This window comes from Rhinolophus hipposideros (assembly GCF_964194185.1).
Source record: "Rhinolophus hipposideros genome assembly, chromosome: 21".
NCBI lineage: Eukaryota > Metazoa > Chordata > Mammalia > Chiroptera > Rhinolophidae > Rhinolophus > Rhinolophus hipposideros.
In genome coordinates, this window is record NC_138067.1 from 33869440 (window position 1) to 33892043 (window position 22604).

At 42.7% G+C, this 22604-nt stretch overlaps 1 protein-coding gene across 3 annotated transcripts in view; it reads right to left on the reverse strand.

The window, feature by feature from the left end:
- Positions 1-22604, reverse strand: part of ANKRD11 (ankyrin repeat domain containing 11) — a 200676-nt gene that overhangs the window by 163320 nt on the left and 14752 nt on the right. The window contains exon 1 of one of the 3 annotated variants that reach the window (XM_081031726.1): positions 22319-22569. The exons of 1 other annotated variant lie outside the window; for it this stretch is intronic. The gene's annotated coding sequence lies outside the window, so the exon portion shown is untranslated. Of the gene's footprint in view, positions 1-22318; positions 22570-22604 lie in introns of those variants that run through there. One more of the 3 variants, XM_081031727.1, reaches the window with a different exon arrangement.

Here is a 22604-nt window from a genome sequence, read left to right on the forward strand (position 1 = left end):
GGAGACGATCTTACAGGGGCTGGGGGGGTCTACAGCTGGTGGGGCTGCACAGACTCACAGGCAGGAAGGAAATCCAGGACCACTCAGCTCAAGAACAAAAGTCCCCCCCACCCTCCAGCCCCCTGCACTTAAGCTGGAGGGAAAGAAAAATCACACCACTGTAATCAACCAGATCCTGATGCTCTTGTGACCAAAAAGAATGAGAAAAGATACAATTCCGGCCCGCCCCTCAAAGTCATGTTGTGGCTGATGCTAGAGCTACATACAGCCGATTAACAGAGAGCGCCATTATAAAAGCCGGGTAACCTGGCACTGATTAACAGAGAGCGCCATTATAAAAGCCGGGTAACCTGGCACTTGATTAACACTCACTACCACACGGGACTGTTTCTATAGCAACCAGAAAGAAAATATAAAGCAACCAGTTTTACATGAGAATTCTGTTATTATGAATGAAATGTTGCAGTCAGGAAAAGCACTTTAATAAAGAACTAGGTAGGCAACATCAATAACATTAATACTAATTATTGATTCACCATCCAAACAACTTTTTCTTAAATTCTAAAATAATTTTATTGTTCACACCAAAAGTCTGAAAGCTATTTTGAGAACCAAACATTACTATCAATAAAGTATTTTGGGTCCTCTATTTTTAAACTAAGAAATAGTGACAAAAGATACAAAAGCAAATCAAGAACTGCAAAAATTACAAAGTTCTGCTCTCTGCTCTAATACCTACATTGAGGAAGAAATGCCCTCAGAAGTTGGAAGGAAGACAAGGAACATAAAAAGAGTTGAGCAAAACAATGATGAAAAAATATAAATATGCAAATTCTAAGACCAAATTAATTTTAGCCAGAGTCTTCTCTCATCAAAATACCAAATTCAAGTACATCAACCCATTATCAAAAAATGGAATCAAATTCAAAAGATCTTGTTTTCAAGGTCCCCAAAGCTAATTCTTACTTGTCACAAACCTCAATAACCCGCCACAATCAGGATAGTCAGCGACAGAACTCTTAGTTGGAGGAATGTTAGGATTTCACATTGTCTTTTGTTCTTAGGTTGTTTGTAGAACAGTAAAGTGATTTGCTCTGTAACAATAAAATTGCTATTTACATGTCAACATGAGGAAGAAATACAAACCAAACCCTGGCCAAACCAGGAGTGGTGTGTAGACCCTAGCAGCCCATGCCTGCCTGGGCAAGTGGGCAGGTTTTGACTCAACCGGGTGCGGCTCTCCAAACAGAGCTACAGACGCTGAGACCAGCCCCAGGGACTGGGCTGCCCAAAAAGACTTTTCTCCCTGATCTCACGCTTGACTGGGGTGACTGGTTCTTCCAGAAAGAGGCTCTAGCACCTCGTTCCTGCCAACTCCACCATGACCACTGCCAGCCTGCACACAAGCCTGGGAAGAAGCCAGAGCCGGCATCAGCCCCCTCCTCCCAAACACAAGGCCCACACCCCTCTCCCTGACTTGGTGGTGTTCCTTCTCCAAACCCACTGTGCTTCTGGAAGCTCCGTATCCTCAGGGGAAAGGCATCCCAGAGATGCTTCCGCTTCCTCCAGACTCACAGGTGACCTGCTGCTGAGAAGTCTACATACAGTGGCTTTGAAGATGACTGAAACTAAGAGGGGACTAACCTCACAGCACTCACCATAGTTATGCTGCTCTGTAGTACACAAGGGCTACACACCAGACAGACATGCAAATGCTACTAAACATAATTACGAACTAAAATCATGACAAATTTTTATATTAACTGTTTAAACAGTAATTTTTTTAGCATCTTCTAGACAGAAATAGAGAAATCTCTAGAAAATACAAACAGTAGCCCCTCGATGTGTGAAACCTTTAAACCTATGCAGAAAAGCTAACCAGTCTGACACTTCCCCAAATGGCAGAATTTTACTTTTGACAAAGGCCACTTCAAAACATGTAGAACAGAGAACAGACATAAGTGGTCTTTACAAATAAATCAAAAGCACTCATACATCATCGGTGAGTGTGAGCCAGCACAATGTCAACCAAAAGCAAGGTGGCAAAATCAAAATACCCATAACATTGGACCTAGTAAGTCTAGGAACATAACCAGTAGGTAATACTTAGACCCATGCAAAAGTATACAGAAGGATGTTATTCTGTCACAGGAGAACAATGGAAACAAGGAAATGTCCATCAGTACAATGTCCATCAGACAAGTTAAATAAGCTATAGCACAATCAAATCAACAATGGAAAACATAAGGCAGCTCCACTGGTATTAATACAGAATGAATTCCAAGAATAAGTGAAAAAAAAGCAAAGTACAGAATAGCACATGTCTACTACTTGTGTAAGCATACACATCTGTATGCTTGTACATGCAGGGACTATCCCTGCAAGGACACTCGAGGTATGGAAAGGAAGCTGGGGACCAGAAGTAAACTAAAGACTTCCCATGCCAGCCGACACAAAGAAAAATCACTATTTTCAATGGAAAAGCAAGCATAAAGATAAAAACAAAGCAAAATTAAATTGTGTGAAGATAAGAGAATGTAAAATCTGGAGCAGCTGGCTAGCTCAGTTGGTTAGAGCACGTGATCTTAAGAACAAGGTTGCCGGTTCGATTCCCACATGGGATGGTGGGCTGCGCCCCCTGCAACCAACCTGAAAACGGCGACTTGGAGCGGAGCTGCGGCCTCCACAACTAGACTGAAGGATAACGACTTGGAGCTGATGGATCCTGGAAAAAACACACTGCTACCCAACAAAATTTAAAGGAGAGAAAAATTATATATATATATTTTTTTCTATATTCTATTTTCTATTTCATTTGAAAATTCTTGCCAACTTGTCAAATCTGAAGATTTTAACTATTTAAGTTACTTATATATTCTCAATAATAAAAATGGCCAGACCTAAGTCATTTAACGTATACATTTATACATGTCTTTAACTCTTAATTTGGAACCAGTCCTAGTGTTTGTACTGCAAAGTAGACATTGAGTACACCGCCTGTCTCTTCCCCAAACCACATCCTCTCTTCACTTCCCCATGAATCTGGCTCTCCGGGAGGCAGCAGACGAGCTGGGGTGGAGATGAGACATGGTCCTGACTTACTGAGTCTCTTTGGGCAGATCAATCTCACTCTACTGGGAACACACAACACACACTTATGTGCACAGACTAGCACACAAGATCCAGCTGGCAATCTGTAATACACGAAGCTCATTAAACTTGGAGCTAGTCAAGGGGGAAAGGGGAAAAATGGATGGAGGTCTATTCCATGAGCATTTGTTAATGAAAACAAATAGCTTAAGAAACAAAGTGAGAAAACAATTCTTTTTGTCTTCCTTGGTCTCATCTACTATTAGAGTATGTTTAGCATGTCTAATTTATATCTCAGGAAATAAAGTATTTTTCCAATATTTTTATATTAAAATGTGAAACATAGAAAAGGTTAAGAAACTAGCACAGTGCACACATGCACGTGTCAGCCCCTCACCCAGATTCAAGGATTCACAATTCATCTCCTGTCTCTCTATATATTGCTGGAGCAAAGAATAATCTACAAAACCACAAAATCATTACCACACCTAAGCAAATTAACAATTACTCACTAATATCATATGATATCTAGTTCATATTTAAATGTCCAACGGTCTCCAAAACTTTTTAATTGAAGTATAATTGACATAACTCGATGTACTTTTTAAAAGCCATTTTGTTCCTTCCCTCCAAACGAGGGTGCAAGCAGTTTTCCTCATTGCACATGGTCATTAATACAGACTGAGGTTAAACCTGAGGGAGGAAGGATGCTGTGAATCAGTATTAGTGATGCTGAGCTGATCCCTGGTTAAGGTGGGGACCACCAGGTCTTCTTCCCACTAAGGTACACGTGTCCCTCTGCAACCAAGAAGTCATCTATGGGGTGATCCTTTGTCACCCCATAGATTACTCTGAACCAAAAAATTTACCTCTGAAGTTAATGTTTAATCAAACTCTAATCAAGCATTCCAACCTAACTTCCAGTTTACAGGAAACACAGAACAAAAGAACAAGTTAAACCACACAACTATACAGATGACTGGTTTGGACTCATGAAGAAAACACAGAGCAGGAGAGCTACCTGACATTAAAAGACACTATAGGACAACCAAATGAAAAGCATGCTCAGGTTAGCCAGGGTTTGGTTATGGACCTAACCGACTCTCCTGGGTGACCTGATTCTCTGAGGTGTGATGTATGCTGCCGTTCACAGATGATCATTTTATGAAGATGTCTATAAAGATGGAGTGGCAGGAGGTCTCCACCTTACTTCCAAACTGTCATGTAATATACACATGCGCAGACAAAACAAACATACATACCCCATTCCCCGAAAATAAGACCTAGCCAGACAATCAGCTCTAATGCATCTTTTGGAGCAAAAATTAATATAAGACCCGGTCTTATATTATAATTTATATTACATTGAATTGTATTATTGTATTATATTGTATTATACTATATTATGTTATACTATATTATGTTATACTATACTATATTATACTATATTATATTATATTATATTATACCCGGTCTTATCGGAAAATAAGACCGGGTCTTACATTAATTTTTTGCTCCAAAAGATGCATTAGAGCTGATTGTCCGGCTAGGTCTTATTTTCGGGGAAACATGAATGTTAGCACAATGTTAACGAGGATTGAATCCAAATGTTAGTACATGAGTGATCACTGTAACTCTTCTTCCTGCTTAATATTTTTGAAATTTTTCATATTAAAAAGTTGGGGGGAGAAAACATTGATTTTTTTTTCTTTTTGCTTAAGTTTACTAGACTAATACATGCTTATAAAAATCAATTATTAAAAGTACTCTTTAAACTAGGTATTAGATGACAGGAAATTATTGGTTATTCTGGTAATTGTAACAAAGGTAATGTGACTGTATAAGAAATTGGCCTAACTGAAGTTTTTGTGGATGTTTGTTTTAAAATACTTCAAAAAAATAATAAAGCAAGTATGGAAAAATGCTGTTACATAAATCCAAATGATGCATATAGAATGTTCATTTTACCATTCTGTCTACTTTTCTGCATTTTATAATAAAAAGTCAAAAATGAATGCTCCTTTAAGAAAAATGTGTTACTGGTGCAGCCGCTATGGAAAAAGGTTTGGCAGTTCCTCAAAAAGTTAAACATAGAACTACCATATGATCCACTAATTCCACTTCTGGGTATACACCCAAAAGAACTGAAAGCAGGAACTTGAACAGATATTTGCACTCTCATGTTCATAGCAGCATTATTCACAATAGCCAACACAGGGAAACCCACATCCATCAATAGTTAAATGGATAAACAAAACTGGTATACACGTACAATGGAATATTATTCAGCCTTAAAAAGGAAGAAAATTCTGAGGCAGACAGATGGCTCAGTTGGTTAGAGCACGAGTTCTGAGGTTCCAGTCCCACATGAGCCAGTGAGCTGTGCCCTCCACAACTAGACTGAGGACAACAAGCTGCGGAGGGGCAGCAGAATGGCTCAGCTGGTTAGAGCTGAGCTCCCAACAACAAAGTTGCCAGTTCAATTCCCGCATGGGATGGTGGGCAGCGCCCCCTGCAACTAAGATCCAAAAGGCGACTGGACGTGGAGCTGAGCTGCGCCCTCCACAACTAGATTGAAGGACGACGACTTGGAGCTGATGGGCCCTGGAGAAACACACTGGTCCCAATATAATCTTTTTTTAATTTAAAAAAACGGGGAAGAAAATTCTGCTACAACATAGGTGAACCTTGAGGTCATCATGCTAAGTGAAATAAGCTAGACACACAAAAGGACAAATATTGTATGATTCTACTTTATGAAGTACCTAGGGCAGTCAGATGGTGGTTACCAGGGACTAGGGCGAAGGGGATGAACAGTTATTATTTAATGGGTAAAGTTTCCGTCTGGACTGTGGAAAAGTATCTGGAAAGAGTGGTGATGATTATACAACAATGTGAATGTAATTAATACCACTGAATTGGACACTTAAAAGTGATTAAAATAGTAAATTTTATGTTATTTATATATTTTATCACAATTTAAAAAAACACAAAAGGATGAAAAAAGTTTATGAATCAAGGTCACAAACCTCAACTCTACAACAAAGAGTGCCTAGAGAGGGCTTTAGCTAAAAATGAACAAATAAAAGGCAAAATCAAGAGTGATAAACTTTCTAACACAGTCCCAGTATTTAAGAGGACCACCATTCTCTTAACTAGCTTATTTCCACTACATCTGAAATATCTCTTCATTGAACTGACATTCCTGATATAAGGTGTTTAATTATGAGCCGTAAACATTAAATTTTCTTGATAATGAAGACCCCAAATGATCCCCTTTCTTCCGCAACACACTGTGACTTGACCCCACTGGATGGCAGGCCGTACAGGAGTTGTGGGGGGAACGTGGCCAGTCATCCTTTCTCTGTTCCTAATGTGCATTTGTTCTCTTTCTTTCTGCATCGTTTTCAAAGCACTGGTGACTGCACATCTTTGGATATGATTAAACGTGCTTCATTAAAAAACAGGTCACAGTAAAACGGTTTTGAAAATATTAAATGATTGATAAATTTTATCAAAAATTAGACCTCATATGTTTCTTGGTATCTACTATTCTATTTCCAATTTATTATGGTTTCAAAAGAAACCCAAAAGACTTATAAAGAAGAAAAAAACGGTTTCGTGTGGCGAGTGCTTAACAGGCTCGTTTTGTGTTTGACTCTTTCGGGAATAGTTCCTAACTGCAGTCGTGGAGAGGACACTAAGGACCAGCACACAGCAGCGGCAGCAAATGGGACTGGTCAGCCGCCTGGACCCAGACTTTGGGGAGCAGCACATCCCAGGGCCCTCAGGCTGGCAGGCACAGACCAAGAAACACCCCCAGGACCCGATTTTTATGTCCAGCGTCTGAGAAACAGGAATGTACATAGGAACGATCACCCTATCAGACACTCTGACTGCAACAGTACAAAAGGAAGAGAGACAGAAAATGGAAGTAAAGCCAAACTAAAAACAAGACATCCTACTCCAAACATCTCAGTAGAAAAGACCTTTACACTGTTAACCAACATGATGTGATGTCTCCATCCCACGCGTGAACATTGCCCAGCCCAAGTCAGCAACGTGCCAAAGAGATCAGGTCTCAGGTCTCGCAGACTGACTGTACCCCAGAAAAAACCTGGACGTCATACTCACATAAACAGCCAAGCAGCGTCCACACGTGTCCCTTTCATCCTTGCTCAACAGTCACACCAGCTGGAGGCTGCCTCCCTTCAGGCCACTCTCTCCTTCCACCTGTTGGCTGGGGGAGAGCCGTTCTGAAGCCATTGAAGCCATTGCCTGCACCATCTGGCTACAATTGGCAGCTTCTTCTATGACATTTCTCATTAGGACTTCTCATAAACAATTTTTGATGCTTAATGAAAACCCCTTATTCCCATAACTCTATCATCAAAGAACCACACCTCAAGAAAATGAAATCTTGATTCTTAAAATTTCCAGGATGACGTAGTCTGGAAAGCTAAATGTGCCTGAAATGAGCCGTCCTACAGTGACACCCTTGGGCCCTCACACCAGATAAACATGCCTCCTTGATAATTTCGTGGATAATGTGTCCCCGTTCCCAGTGGGTCCCCCATCCATCACTCACTCCCTTGAGAATCATGGTCCGTATAAGTTTCAGGTATCAGATAACCAACCTCAGGAAAGTATAATGACACTAGGAGAATGTTAATTACAAGGCAGGTTTTCCTCCTGCATAAAACAAACGTGACGATATAAAAAACGTCTCCCTACTCAGAGATTACTTTTAATAAAACTGAGGGCTATTTAAAGCAGCCTGGAAAACCTACTTCTCTCGATTAATCAGCACTTGATGTTTGTTTTTTAATATATTCAGTTTATAGACAACATCTTTATCTTTTAAATTACATTTCAAAGCTAAAGCAGTGCTGATATCCTAACACTCCAGGGGTGGGAGCACCATGATCAAAGGGGGCGGGGGATACGCAGCCTTTGGTGGGAAGCACCTGAGCCCTCCCAGTGGGCAGTGAATCCACCAGTTCAGCCTTCCTCACAGGTTGGTGTTTTTTTTTAATCGTGTCGCTTCTCATTTATTAATTCAGTCTGTTCTAAGTTGTACAGTTATTAAAATAACAAAACCAATGCTGGATGCCCAGGAATATTTACACTATCGTGTAGTGAGGTCAGGCTATGTTGTCGCACAGGTGTTTGTAATTCAGACAAAAGTAGACAGATTAACAATGATATGTACAGCAAAATAAAAGGGGAAGTCATTCAAGTACCAAAATACAGAGACTAAGATTAAATAACATTTTTATTACAATTCAGTCGCATTGCCACACCATCAGCAACAATACTTTCGTGACTGTCATTCCGCAGGTCTGGCATCTCAGAGGCCGAGGTCAGACCAGCTTTCTAACCTCTGGGTGACTGCAACCGTGCCTGCTGCCACTCAGCCCGACGCTTCTCGAGGACTCCCCAGAATCTGACGCTTAGAAGCCCGGGGGATGCGGAGCGCGGCACTGCAGAGACTGCAGGAGGGGAGCCCTGCTCAGTAGCTGGCAAGCCGACATGAGGCAGAGAGCATGTGCTCACAGGTTTTTTAAATGGCACTTCTAGTACCAAGAGAGCACCACTTAGACCTTGTAGTGTATGTCTTCTTAAAATCTTTTTCCAGTTTTATTGAAGAACAATTGACATACATCATTGTATAAGTTTTAGGCACACAGCATGATGGTCTGGGTTTACATTTATTGTGCAACAATTACCACAACAGGTTTGGCTAACATCTATCTTCCCACATAATACAATAAAAAGAAAATCCTTGTGGTAAGAAAGAACTCTTAGGATCTCCTCCTTAACTTTCCTATATATCGTACAGCAGTATTAGGTATAGTCATCATGTTGTATAATATATACTACAAATTATTTATTTTATAACTGGAAGTTTGTGTCTCAACCACCTTCCTCTAATTCCCCCACTCTCCACCTTTGATTACCACAAATCTGGTCTTTTTTGGGGGGGACTGAGGGAGGGTTCTTTTAGATTCTTCATATATGTGAGGCCATGCAGTACTTGTCTTTCTCTAACTTCACATAGCATGTCTTCAAAGTCCATCCATGTTGTCACAAATGGTAAGATTTCCTCATTTTTTGGGGCTGGTAATATTCTGGTGTGTGTGTGTGTGTCTCTCTCTCTCTCTCTCACTCACAACTCCTTTATCCATTCAACCACCAATGGACACCTGGGTTACCGTGTTTCCCCGAAAAAAAGACCTAGCCGGACAATCAGCTCTAATGCATCTTTTGGAGCAAAAATTAATATAAGACCTGGTATTATAATTTACATTATATTATACTATACTATACTATGCTATATTATATTATATTATATTATATAAGACCGGGTCTTATAGTAAAATAAAACCCGGTCTTATATTAATTTTTGCTCCAAAAGATGCATTAGAGCTGATTGTCCAGCTAGGTCTTATTTTCGGGGAAACGGTATTTCCATGTCTTGGCTATTGAGAATAATGCTGCTATAAATATAAACATGAGGGTGCAGATATATTTTCAAGTTAGTGTTTTTGTTTCCTTTGGATATAATCCCAGAAGTAGAATTGCTGGATCATATGGTAGTTCTATCTTTAATTTCTTGAGGATCCTCCATACTATTTTCCATAGTAGCTACACCAATTCACGTTCCCAATGTCACTGCCTCTCCACATTCTCACGTTGATCTCTTATCTTTGTGATGACTGTTCTAACAGGTGTGAGGTGATGTCTCGTTATGATTTAATTTGCATTTCCCTAATGACTAGTGATGTGGAGCATCTTTTCATATTAGCCTTCCTTAGGGTTTCCAGGAGGGAATTCCTGCCCATTCTCAGGAATTTTTTTCGCTTTCCTGTTCCCGAATCCCGAGATATAAATTGTTTTGTTCTCCACGATGAATCGTTTCCACAAAGTGACGGCTGATACTACCAACCACCTGGGTTCAAGGAGCCGATTTTCCCGCTTTCCCGACCAACTTTTCTCGGGATTAGGAAACAAGAAAGTGGGGGAAATTCCTGCCTGGAAACCCTAGCCTTTCATCTATCTTCTTTGGAGAAATGTCTGTTCAGGTCCTTTGCCCATTTTTTAACTGGGTTTTGTTTTCTTTCTATCGAGTTGTATGCCTATTTTGGATATTGTGGCCCTTATCAGATACTTGGTTTGTAAATATTTTTCTCCCATTCTGTAGGCTCTTTTCACTTTGTTAATGGTTTCTTTTGCTGTGTGTAAACTTATTAAAGAAAGCCCCATGAAACAAGGAGGAACAACACAAATAACATAATGCTAATAAAACATTAATATAAACTCACCAACGTCTGAAATGAAACTTGATTTTTTACATTTACATTCCAAAGAGTAATTTTTATTACTTAATCAAATCGTAACTCTGAGCAGTAGGACCATAAGGGGATGAAACCTAAAACCACTTCCTCATGCACAACATGCTCTACCTCGCCTGAACCCACCAGCCTCACACACACCGACCAGGGCCATAGGGCAAGGAAACTGGCATGCTCTCTCCTCTGATGGGAGCCAGGGAGAACCACTGGGGCTCTCCTCTCTGATGGGAGCCAGGGAGAACCACTGGCCAACGGAGGACCTTTTCTCCTGAAAAACAGTAAGCAATACTGGAAGAATCTACTCATGGAAGTCAACATCATCCGACACTATCAACTATTAATAACGAAGGTCTACTTCTCTGAATTACATGATAGGCTTCCAACTCAAACTGTGACTTTATTCAGAAAAAAACTGCAAATAAATCTCATTTGTGCAATTGTGTACCTGCTCTACAAGTAATGACAAAAGTAATTATAATGTCATTAGTGAAAGCTACAGTTTAGGAAATTTAGCCACCAATAAAAAATATTTACATACATTGGATGTTTAAAAGTACCCTAAGTGGTTTGTAAAAACACAGGTTCTAGTTCCAAACTCTCCAGCCTAGTAAATGGAGGTGTGGGCTGGAATTAACTTCTCCATGCCAGGCCATGCACAGAATAAACACATGCCGACATTATTCTGTTTGCTACAAATCTCTCCCCCTTCTTTCATATGCCCAGAACCAACTTACCGTCTCCCCTAAAAGGTCTAAAGCTGTCATTTTCAAAACCTGGTAGAGTTTGGAACCACTCTTGTATCTGTTATTTAGTGCTCTGCCATGGTTTAAAATTTTGTATGACTTTAGCCTGCAAACAACTGCATAAAAAAGAGCAGAGTTTGCGAATGAGAGGGGGCACAAAGTATTTCCCTTCACCTTAACCCAACAGCCCAGGACCAATCCTATTAGCCCCAGCTGCAAACACCTGGAAACCAAATAGCCCTGAATAGCCCACTGATCTTCAATTATTTGTATGTAACGCAATTCACTGAAAACGTAGCCCTCAAAAGCATCCTGGACAAACAAAGAAACAACAATAACAAGCCAGTCTCCGGTAGGGTGAGGAAAAGCCAAACAAAAGCACAATGGGGACCGCAACCCCTGCCTGAGACTTTCTGTGAGTCCTCTGCCCCACCCCCAGCCCTGCTGTCATCAGTTAGGTCGTGGGTAACTTAGATCTAGAGTGAGCCCCTCTGCATCTCCTAAATGCAGTCTGCTAATCAAGAAAGGACAGTGGTTGGATCAGCCCCTGTGGCAGTGTAACAAGTGTAAAACCGAGTCCTCTCCTTCAGATAAAAAGCAGTTGTCACCTAGTGAGAAGGTAAAATGCTTTAATGCTATGGAGGAGCTGGTAACCAAGGGAGTTAGCAGAACTAAGGAGAGCAGTATAAGTAAAAACAAACACTGCAAAGTAAGTGCAACACACACACACACACACACACACACACACACACACACACACACACACAGAAGCCCTCCCTGGCCCTGAGACAACTCCCTTCAAGTGCACCTCGTCCTGGGCACCTGCAAATGTCAGGCTGCCCAAAACACTTACTTCTGCATCTGTAATTAAACTACCTGCAATTTAGGCCCCAACAGAAACAATACAGCCAACAAAGGCAATCACCAACCAAAGGTCCCTAAGCCAGATGCCTGACTTTCACCACTGCCTGCCCACAGATAGACCAAAGGACAAAGTTCTTCGGACCAAAGCACATGATAAACGGTGCTATGATAGAGCAGGATAAAGGCTACATTCTATGACTGGAGACAAATCATGAATACTCACACTAGTTAATAATAAGCTTGGCATAGGTTTAATGTTTCTTGCATAGAGTATTACGTATTTCCTGCCAGGTATTACTCCTTCCTCAGGTCATAAGCCCTTTTTTAAAATCATAACTTTTAGGTCTATCTTTCAAGCAAATATTGATTAGGTATCTACCAATATGTGCATAGAACTATGGGAGATACAAAAGAAACACAAGCCTAACAATGAAGTTGGGCAAATAACAAGACCCCTGTTCTTCCTTCCACACAGCCTTCATCAGCAGGCTGACCACTTCTCCAGATCCTCAAATCTCTAGCCCCTTCTGTATGGACCCAAAACTACTACGGTTGGCCTACAGTTTATACTGCCTTGAAATAAACCGCTTTAGGGCAAGGACCAGACTGCCTTGGACATAATAGGTCCTCAAACTACACGTCTGCTGAGCTGAACTGTTGCCAATCTCAGGCTCCTGGCCTCTGCTCGTCAGACTTCTCTAGACAGCATTTCCTCTCCTGATGGAGCTGCCCATTTCTCTCTCCAGAATGCAAGTACCACAAGGCTAGAGGCATTCAGGTTTGTCACAGTACAGAGATGGAGTGTGGCATGCAGCAAGCACAAGCCAGAAAATCAGTAATGTGCCCTAGTCTCTGGCAGCCCTGTTCCCTTTTTTATTTTAGGATTTTTATTGGGGAAGGGGAACAGGACTTTATTGGGGAACAGTGTGTACTTCTAGGATTTTTTCCAAGTCAAGTTGCTGTCCCTTCAATCTTAGTTGTGGAGGGCACGGCTCAGCTCCAGGTCCCCTTGTTATTTTCAGGGGGCGGAGCCCACCATCCCCTGCGGGACTTGGAAGAGTTGAACTGGCAACCTTGTGGTTGAGCCCACTGGCCCATGTGGGAATCAAACCAGCAGCCTTCACGTTAGGAGCGCAGAGCTCCAACCGCCTGAGCCACTGGGCCGGCCCACCTAGTCCTGTTTTAAAACTGCACATCACTTGTTTGCCCCATTCCATCCACTCTGAATCAACCTACTCTTATTTCCAAGCATTCTTATATAAATACTTGTTAGCAAACACCATTAATTCTTCACAACTCGCCCACACAGGCCACTTTAAGAGCCTCCTCCCCGTTTCAAGATTCTCTAGATCCCCATAGGAGCGTCTTAGCCCACAATGCTCTTCTCTTTTCTCACAAGAGATCGTCCTCCTCTTGCCTAAGACCCCTCCCTCACTGACAGATCCCCAGCAGGGTTCTATTATATGCACTTCACATCCCTTTTCTGGGATAGATATTTCTGCCATTCATCTGAATGCAAGTATTATTCCTACAACAAATTTTAAACCTGTTCATCCATTTCTAACTGGTTGTTTTACATTCTTCCCTAGAAAATGATCTTCCTACTTTCTGTAACAGTGTTTCTAGTGAGACACATTTTAAACCTGATATTCAACCAAAAGCTGAGGTTGGTGGGGGTAAAAGTACAAACCAGAAGACAAAACGGTGACCTTACATTCACCTCCTTTCAGAAGCAGTGGCCAACCTGAGTTGATTCTCTCTCTGCCAGATCCCTAGAAGTCGCCCCTTTCTGGGCACCCCATATGTAGGCACAGGAGTACTGCCTGGCCTTCCACTCACTAGGCACTCCGAATTGCATCCAGCTTATCTAGTTGTTAGCCTCTGACACATAGTACCCTGCCCCAAGCAATGTAATGCTTCCTCCTCAGGCCAAGTCTGGGCTTCGTCCCTCCAAGTCCTATACAGTTTGAATCCAGTCCATTTTCCTAGCTTTACCTGCTACCATTTTCTTTCATGGGCTCCATGTTCACAGGTCTAGCTGACATTCTCACGTTACATCCCACCCCCTAGCCTTTGTCCAGAGCCTTCCCACAGTCTACAATTGCCTTACCCTGCTCTCTGCACACTGACATTGCACTGATTCTTAAATAGCCCTGATTCTTAAATAGCACTTCCTCCATTACATCTCACAGACTGCAAAGCCAGAAACGCTTTCTCTCCCCTGAACTCCTGCCTTTTTTCACAGTATCCCTGAGTGCATCTCTTTCTTCCCCCATCTCAGGGCAGGGCCACATCTCAGTCAACTCTGTTTCTGAAACACAGCCTTGCACACAATGAGCAACCAATAAACATATGACTAAATCAGTATAAGTTTGTCTAGTACTAGAAACCCCCTCCATAAAACATGTAACTCATTCCAGTTGCAAAAAGACACAAAACTGCTCTCTCATTATAAAGCAGTCTACATTTGGAAAAGTAGTCAGATAAACCAGACATCAGCTTTACAACTTTGTCAAATGGGTGAATGGTTACAAAGACATAAAAAACCAAGACAGTACTCTTCAAAACTGCCAATGACATGAAAAAACAAGGAAAGATTGAGAAACTGTTACAGACAGGAGGACACTAAGGAAACATGACAACTAAATGCAATGTGGGATTCTGGAACAGTAGAAAACATTAGAGGAAAAATGGGTGAAGTCCAAATAGGTCTGGGGGTTAATTGAGTTAACATACCAATGTTAATTTCTTAGCTTGGACAACCTTACCATTGTTACATAAGAGGTTAACATTAGAGACCTGGATAAACAATATAATGGAACTCTGCACTACTTCTGCAGCTTTTCTGTAAATTTAAAATTATTCCAAAATAAAAGTTTATTTAAAAACAAAACAAAACCGTGTCCAGGACGTGTATTTCCACCACACTCACTGATCCCCCATCAATGCCAGACAACATTAGGTGATCGATGGCACTAAGGTTTTCCAAGAGCCAAGACTATTCTGAACCAAAATAAAGTGCCAGAGCCAGCTGCATGATGATCTGATCCAACCTCATCTATGACAGCACCCATGGAATCCTAGCTAGTGTGGTCACAGAATAACATCCCCGAAGAGGGCCACATCCTAATCCCTGGAACCTGTGGATATTTCAGGTCACAGAGCAAGTGAAATTAAGGTTACTCATCAGCAGACAGGAGATGATCCTGGATTAACCAGGTGGGCCCAATATAGTAACAAGGCTCCTTAAAAGTGGAAGAGGGAGGAAGGAGAGAGTTGGGAGGAGATGTGACTTTGGAAGGTCAGAGAGATGCAACATTACTGGCTTTAAGGATGCAGGAAGGGGCCAAGGAATGTGAACAGCCTTTAAAAGATGGAAGAGACCAGGAAACAAGAGTCTCCTGTCAAGCTTGCAGAAGGAACCAGCCCTGCTGACACCTTAATTTTAGCCCAGTGAGATCCATGTCAGGCTTCTAATCTACAGAACTATAAAATAATAAATCTGTATTGTTTTAATTCACTAATTTGTGGTAATTTGTTAGCAGCAATAGAAAACGAATAATGTCAGCACTGAAATAGTATAAAAAACCAGTTTCTCTAAGTTCTGAGCGCGTATATTTTCCCTCCACCCTCACAATCTCCTGTGTCACCTCCTCTAACAAACCCTCCGTCTACATCAGTCCTCATCCTCCTTAGACTGCATATGTGGGGGCTTAGAAGGAAGCTATCAAGGAAAGGAAAAGGGAAGGCTATAGGTTAAATTGTAGGACAGAGATTTTCTCCCCAACTTTCTAAAATTTCACTATGGCATTGGTTTTTACTTAAATATCCTTTTTTAAAAAAATTAAAGTTATTGCTTCAACAGTCTTCTTTAAAAAGTTAGTCATCTGATGAGAACCCAAGTTTAGCAGAATCACATCTAATCTCTTCACCAAAGAAAAAGTTTGCATGTAAATCTCGAAGTTACATCTGTTAAAAATTAATCTATGAGTGAAAGGACATTACCACTTTTCTAAGTTTCATACTAAACGATAAAGGACACAATTCAAAGATTACCTTTGTCGAGTATTAGGGGGAAAATTCCTATTAAAATATTTTTAGTTTTAGTATATTAACTATATTAAACACTAAACTAAAAAACTTCAAATTTCACATAGACTATTCTTAAAGTAATGAAAATACCTATGAAGGTAATTTAAATACATTTAGGCAAATCATACACCTCTAGCAAAGAAAAAGTTCACAAAATCTAAAAATTCCTGGAAATTAGAATCACCCAAGGGGTTATGGAATACTAACCTAACACTACAAGTTCTCAAACAGCTTCAGATACCTAAAGGCCAGGTTTTCTTCTTTGTAATCAACCAAAAAGGCAAGATTTATTTTTTTAATCGTTCTGCACATCCTTTAGCCAGGCGCTTTAGTAATTAAAAAAAAAATTTTAATTCCTTCAAGAGTGTTGCTTTGGGGTTTTTTTGTTTTTTTTTTATTTTTACTTCCTGTTTTACAGGATGTAAAACCACATTTAGAAACATACTAGCAAGGCTGAATTTAAGAGTAATGTTCCTCACTGCTCTCACGCTCTCTATTTTACATAAGTTTACACGGTATAACCATAATGATCTCAAGCTTACATTATCACCCAGAATTAAATGCAAGTCTTTGTTTATTTTGCTAGATATGAAAGCAGTGGAAAAAGCTAATCATAACTTAGCCAAAACCTCATGAACCAAGCACCCTATGCAATCTTCTCATTATTTAGAAATATTCATTATTCCAGGACATTAGTATTCGCGGTCTGAAGACTGCTACTGGGAGGAGGGGAGGGACACATTACTAATGAGCTGAGAAGTCTATTTGCTACATCTTAGATGAAAGAAAACCTGATATCAAAGGTATTAAGCGTTTGCAAGTTAAACTGCAATTCCAGCCATTCTTAAAGCACATTTTTTATAGTTAAGTAATTGGGGGAGAGGGGAGAGTTTATGAATTTCCACCCTGACAAAAAAAAAAATTTGATCTAAGTGAGCAAAAATCTTTTATGTTGAGAAAAGGCCAACATTTTTACATAGCGAACAGGTGCACATTGGTTTCTTTACAAGTGGAAAAAGAGAGTCTACAGATTTTCAGGATAATAAATAATTCACTGCACAGATGCCAAGGGCAGCACTGGAAACTTGGGTCTTGCCCTCAGCCAGGCAGTCCGAACACTGTAACTCAGACAGCATCACTCCCAAGAGCCACCTCACCTTTGGCCTTGGGGGGGGGGGGGAGGAATGGCAACAAAGAATCCTTGGCCCAGCAACAGGACTTTCAGTCCTTTCATACTGAAAACCCACTGAACTGGGTATTCACAGAACCAGGTTAGAACTATGGCTTTCTTAAATTCTAGAATGGTGTCTTTAAATGTTTTCAACCACAACCAACTCCCTGTCCCTTACTACCCAAAAAGTTAAAATCACACAAGTCCAACTCACTGTACCCAAACCAAGAACTCAAGTCTCTATCACCCAAATTATACTCATAAGTAGTCTTTTCAAAAGCAAACATTTTGCCAGCTACATAACAAGTTTATTTTAAAAATTTAGGAAAGAAATAAACATAAGTGGGAAAAATAACACACAACTCCATTTTGTTGTATTTCCCTCCAAAGAGATTATTTCTTTATTGAAATGATAAAACTGGGAGGGGGGGGGACTGTTAAGAGGCCACCTCCATTCTGGGGAATTTATATTTAAACAGGCTTTGGCCTCAAGGCCCAGGAACTTTTTTATATAGCTACTTAGGGAATAAAATAAATAAATAAAATGCTAAAACTTTCAAAGGACAGCACTACAATGTTAAACCACTGTTCATGTTACATGTGGCCTAAAGGTGTTCAAAATGCTGGGTGAAATACCTAAGGACCATGAGCAGGAACGGCAACAAACTGTGCTCAGTGAACCTCGGACTTCGGCCCCAAAAGCAGCAGTTCACCTGAAACTGCTTTCACAGAAAGAGCATTTTTTTCTTCCCACAAAGACAACCTTCCCTTTAATTATTTTCCTTTATCTCTTGTTCTGTGCCAATTTTAAAAGCCATGTCCCACACTTTTATCTAAACTGTAAGGGCAAACATGTAATGAAAAACAAACGGGAAAATGGCTGAAGTGCACACAGCATAATTCCTAGTCAATCAAATAAAGTTCATGAGTCTAAGTTTCGCTTTTCAAACTTAAATACTTCCGAATATATGCTTTAAACAATTCAACAAACATTTCTTAAGCCAATTCTACAACTAGTGTCATGCCCTGGGTGTCGAAAGAGACCATTCCTATGATTAAGCTTACAGTCTTTCTATCACAGAGATAGACATAAACCAGTCATTACTTATTTGATCAATTGTGTTAAGTTCTATGCAGCTATAATGAGGTGGGGTGTCCACTTTCCCTGGGAGTGATGATTAAGAAACCTCTCTAAGAGGAAGTAATATTTAGCTAAGACCCAAAGGCTAAGTAGGAGTTATCTTGGAGATTTTTTGGGGGGTGAGGCGGGAGGATTTGCAAGGGAGGTAATGATGGACACTCAGCAGGACCCTAGTCCAGACAGAGGATCCGCACGTGGCAAGGCCATGTTAAGAACAAGCACAAGGCTCAACCTAGGAAATGAAAGGCAAATGGAGCCAGAGCATCAGGAGTTCAGGAAGAGTGACCCAGGATAAGAGTGGAGTGGGGGGCCAGGGGGTCATGCAATCAGGCTCAGGCTGTTAATAATCATTCGGGACATCATCATAAAAATAACACTGGTAGTTCTAACGTGTATATATAAAACACTGTTTGGTCCAAAGGTGAATTTAAAGAAAATTTTAAATATGAGGGGGAGGAATGGGAGTTAAGAAAAGCACAGAAGAATAAAAACAGACATTTAAACACAGCTAAGTCTGGCTCTGATTTAAAAGATACCATGAGTAAGATCCATCAAACAACAAAACAAAACAAAAAAACCCAGCCACTAAGGAATAAAAATATCTTTATGAGAATTAACAAAATAGCTGTTAAAGTTGATCATTTTCTAAACCTAAAAATGCTTCATATGGTGATTGTCTCTAGCTGCCTGAGTTCCAGGAGCTGAGGATTGATTCTCTTCTTTTATATAGCTTTAACATAAAACTGGAAAAGTTGAATTGCATAGAAATTCCATTTGAAATTCAAATTAAGAGAACACACTAAAAACACTTCAAGACAGTAACTTTTAGTTATTTGAGTTCATTCAATTTTTGTATAAAGTTTATCAAATGACCACGCTCAATCCCCACAGAGGACTGACTAAACAACAACAAACTAACACAGCATGTGGTCAAACAAGGAATGCATCATCATTTTCACCTATTAACTAGCAAATATCTTGCTATTAAAGGAAGCTCATCCATTACACTTACCATTTGAGGGATGAAGGACTTCTACAGGGTAATGGACAGATCACAACACTTATTTTGGCAACAAATGTAGATTGTGCTCTGAACCAGCATTTACTGACTCTCTCTAATTATGTTATTTAATTGACGGTGGGCTGATTGCCCACATGCAAAAAACTCTCCTCTTATGTTTGATGAAACATAACCTTCCCATGTCAAATATACTTTAAAATCCAAGGCACACAAAGCTTCTTGAAAAATATTCTCCAATACATATAGCATAGGTTCCTTAACTCTATTTGTAGAAAGTCCTACTTGTCACTGTATCAACACGGTAATTATAGCTAACATGACAGCCACTACTCATCAGCAGCCCATCTGGTTTAGAGAAACGAAAGGCACTGCTGGTGCAGCGTGATTAACATGGCTGGTCCACAGAGGGTCTAGAGGAAAACATCTGACAGAAGCAATGCAAGTAAGAAAGCTGACCCGCAGTTAAAACTGCAAATGAAGAATTGAAGACTACATGACACCTTTAAAAACAAATTTCTGGTAAATTTTGTTAGGTATATTTTACAACAATAAAAAAAATAGAAGTAAAATAACCTCTGAAAGCTTCGAATTTGGATCAAATCTAGCAATATCTTTGGGTAGCTTTTTAACTAACTCAAGAGGCATGCACAAAGAACGCAGAAAAATGTCATAGCAACTTAGTCTTTGTTTCCTCCCATCCCATTCCATTCAGGAGGGCCAGCCTATCAAATGAGATCCTGCTCTTAAGCGTGAAACTACAGAAAGGGGAGAACAGCTGAATGGAGGGTGGGGGAGACAACACCAAAGATAGGGATCCAATTCCAGGGTCACAATCAAAGTTGAGCAAGATGTTTTTCCTTTTTTTTTTTAAACTACAGTTTCAAAGTAATACCGAAGTACTTGTGCAATCATTCTCAAAAGACACAAACAGAACTCTAGGTCTTCCAGGACAGCAACACTCAGCAAGAGAAATCAAGGTCCCAAAGGCATCAAATAAACAGTCTCAGGGTCTCTGACTTAGAACTATCCAAGTTATGCCATTGACTGGGTTTGCACAAACCAAAAATAGTAACTATTTCAATGGCACTTTTTTCCACAAACAATATCATCTTACATCATTTTGCTGAATTCATCTTATCCCCACAAAAAGACCAAAATATTCTAAGTTTTGCAATTCAACAACTGTGCACACTTTGACTCCTCAGTTGGAAAGGAATGTTAAGAACATTTATTGCTCAAACCACTTCAGAAAACTCTCTCACCATATACGAAAACCTGAAATTTGATTTCTCTACCGAGAAATCTGCAAAGCCACCGTGTTCTTGCAACCGAATATAAAACTTCTCATACCCTGTAGAAACCAATGAAACCTAAGCACGCTGCACCTGAACTGTTAGAAAATGGTTTTCAAAGGATAGGGCCCTCTTCCGCCAGCTTAACCTTCCAAAACCTCTTCCAAAACTCCTTGGAAGCTGGAATACAGGACTAGCTTTCCAAAAACACAACAGAAGCAGAAAGCCTTGATAGGGCACCAGGAACAGAGCCGACATTAAAAATTAAAGGCTCCCCCTAAGACGGCAACGATACATACAGGATTAAACAGCACAATCCCTCTAAGAGAGGGGACTGAATCCACGAGGCAGGGCCAACCCTACACACACGTTCTCTCTTCTCTGTCTCTCTCTCACACACACACTCTCTCTTTCTACACACACACACACACACACACACACACACACACACACACACACAGCTACCGCCCTGCCAGGGGATGATGAAATGAGGAACGGAAATTAACATTTCAGGCAACGTCTCACATTGTTCCTTGAGGCCAAGGGCTGCTGCTGCAGCCGCCACCGCCGCCGTTCCCCTCCCACCCACCCCCAGTCCCGCCTACCCTGCCCCCCCAAACAACACCCCCCGCGCCGCTGCCCCTCTGCGAGCCCACGCACGCCTCCCGCACCCCGGCGCCCCCACTCTCCCTCCAGGGTCCCGGCGCGCCCGCCCCCTCCGGCTCGGAGCCCGAAACCCGCCTGCTCCCATTTCAAAACAGCGATAATAATAGGGACGCTGAGAATAACAACTACCACCGCCACCGTGAAGGCGCCCCTCCCGCGGGTCAGAGGTCGGTGCCCCCGCTCCCCGGGTGCCCGGGGCCCTCGGAGCCCACCGCCGCCCCTTACGGCCGCCTGGGGCCCCCAGACCCGCCCAAGCCCCCGATCAGCCCCTGCAGACTGCCCGGGGCCTCAGTGCCTCCTGGGGCCCTCGCAGCCGCCCTCAACCCCCCAGCCCCCGCGCCCGCCATCAGCCCCTCACGGCTACCCCGGGGCCCCCAGGCCTCCCAGGCCCGCCCCGGAGGCCACCCTCAGCCCCTCACGGCCACCCCGGGGCCCCCCAGGCCCGCTTCAGAGCCCACCCCCTGCGCCTCAGGCTGCCCCGGCGCCCAGGCCAACCGTCAGCCCCTCACGGCTGCCCCCAGCCCACCCCAGGACATCCTGTGGGCCCCTCACAGCTGCCCGGACTCCGCGAGCCCGCCAAGTCCGCCTGAAAGCCCCCTCAGCCACTCCCGGTTGCCCCCAGGCCCGCCCGGGCGCCCCGTCGACTCCTCACGGCTGCCCCGGGCCCCCAGGCCCACTCAGAGCCCACCCTCAGCCCCTCGAGGCTGCCGCGAGGCCCCAGGACCGCCCGGAGCTACCCCCGTCGGCCCCTCACGGCTGCCCCGGGCCCCAGGCCTGCCCGGAGCCCGTCGCGCTGCTCCGCCCGGCCGGGCAGGCCTGCAGGCCTCGAGGCCGTTCCACAACCCGGCGCCCACCCGACCCCCGCCCCGGCGGCGGTTCTCACCCGGCTCCGAGCGGCGCGGCTCCGCGGGTTCAGCGGTGGCGCGCGGGCGAGGCCATGCAGCCCCGGCCCGGCTCCCGGCCCGCGGCCCGCGCGGGAAGGCGGCGGCGGCGGCGCGGGCTCCGAGACCGGCGAGGCGGCCCCTCGGGCGCGGCCCGACTTGGCGGCGCCGCGGCGGCTCTGGCGCTCACTGAGGGGGCGTCGGGCCGCGCGCTCGGCGGCGGCGCCTCCCCGCCTGGGGCCCTCGCTCCATCGCGCTCCGGCTCGGGTGGCCTCTGGCTCCGGGACC